This window comes from Rhyacophila brunnea, unplaced genomic scaffold (assembly GCF_057557595.1).
Source record: "Rhyacophila brunnea isolate RB1 unplaced genomic scaffold, BYU_Rbru_1.0 scaffold_19, whole genome shotgun sequence".
Classification (NCBI taxonomy): Eukaryota; Metazoa; Arthropoda; class Insecta; order Trichoptera; family Rhyacophilidae; genus Rhyacophila; species Rhyacophila brunnea.
In genome coordinates this window covers 27,679,286-27,680,808 of record NW_028232848.1, presented here as the reverse complement: position 1 = coordinate 27,680,808, position 1,523 = coordinate 27,679,286, and the positions used below count along the sequence as shown (strand labels likewise).

Genomic DNA, 1,523 nt, shown 5'->3' with positions numbered 1-1,523 from the left:
TAATTAGAAACTACATAGGTGGAAATGCAGTGTATATATCTGAGGTATTTTAAAATTATATATGTTTGATATAAAATTGAATTTTATTAATGAATACATGGCTAAAGCGGTGATTTGTACATTAAAATTACCTACTTCTTCCCTATTCCATTATAAAAATGCATCAGTAGCCTGATGCTGAGTACCTCCGCTACACGGAAGTACATTGGGATAGATACACAGATAAGACATAATATTATCCTTGTCAAAAAGATAATATAAATTAATAATTTAAGAAATACATGATATTAATAATAAAATACAAAAAGTTGCATCGGCCGGGAATCGAACCCAGGCCGCCCGCGTGGCAGGCGAGCATTCTACCACTGAACGACCGAATCGCATACCGGCTCTTGTTTTATATAATGTTATTTTGCATATTACAATATGTATTCACTTATTCACGTGTACCTAATATATTAAGGTTGAAAATATAAATGAATAATTTAAGAAATACATATTAATAAAATCAAATATAAAATAGTTATAGTAAGATTGTCTTTGTTACAGTTGAATTTCTGCACACAATTTTAATATCATGTCAAACAGTAAAACATATCTTTATTAAAAATTTTGTATCAAAGTAAGTCTTGCCATTAAATTACAACCTACTTAAATTTTATTTTAAACAAAACATAAGCTATTTGCATTTCATGACATGACGCTGCACAAGAAAAACAAAGTCTTTAGGGAAATTATCATTTTCTTTTAATGTCTTGATATTGTAATTTAACTAAGGTTAAACAACATATTCTAGAACATTTTAGACTGCATCAAGCAGTTATTCTGGAATATAAATACGCCATCTTTCCGGGACTTGCTCCCAAGAGAATTGCTCTTATAACTCAAAGTAAACCGCTGAAACGAAACAGATGCACTTTAAACGTTTTTTATTTTTTTTTAGTAAAATTATGGTTGCGGAAAATGTTGTGAAAAAATCACAGAATGTTGAATAACAGTCAACAATTTCGGTTTAGGTATTTTTTTTTAATATTTTGGCTTAAATTAAGTGTGATAATATTTTTGTCTTATTACAGCAGTGATACTTAGGTCATTATTGTTGCCGGGCATTAATCGAGATGTTTCCAACCTTATATTGGAGAATAATAATTAGACAATGTAGGTACTATTATCATACGTTTATTATAATATTATATGTATATATTTTAATGAGACGACGGATGCCGCCAAAGAGTACGGCACTTTGTACTCTTGTGGCACAGCCTCAAGGGTTCCGTCGCCGTGGCCGGCCCTCCCTTACCCTGCAGCGGTACTACAAAAGCAACCTACGTGCTGCAGGTCTGACATGGCGGGAGGCGCAGGAGTTGGCGATGGACCGAGGGAAGTGGCGTCAACTTGTATTTGCCCTATGCCCCAATGTTGGGACGTGACAGGGTGGAAGAAGAAGAAGAAAAAGATATCTTAACTATAGTATCAAAATAGAATTCACCTAGGCTAGGTCATCGTGAACGTTTCACTGCATA

At 33.6% G+C, this 1,523-nt stretch overlaps 1 non-coding gene across 1 annotated transcript; it reads right to left on the bottom strand.

The window, feature by feature from the left end:
- Positions 1 to 309: 309 nt before the first annotated feature.
- Positions 310 to 382, bottom strand: TRNAG-GCC (transfer RNA glycine (anticodon GCC)). Its single transcript has one exon. It is a non-coding gene; the product is annotated as a tRNA-Gly (tRNA).
- Between the last annotated feature and the right edge of the window lie 1,141 nt (positions 383 to 1,523).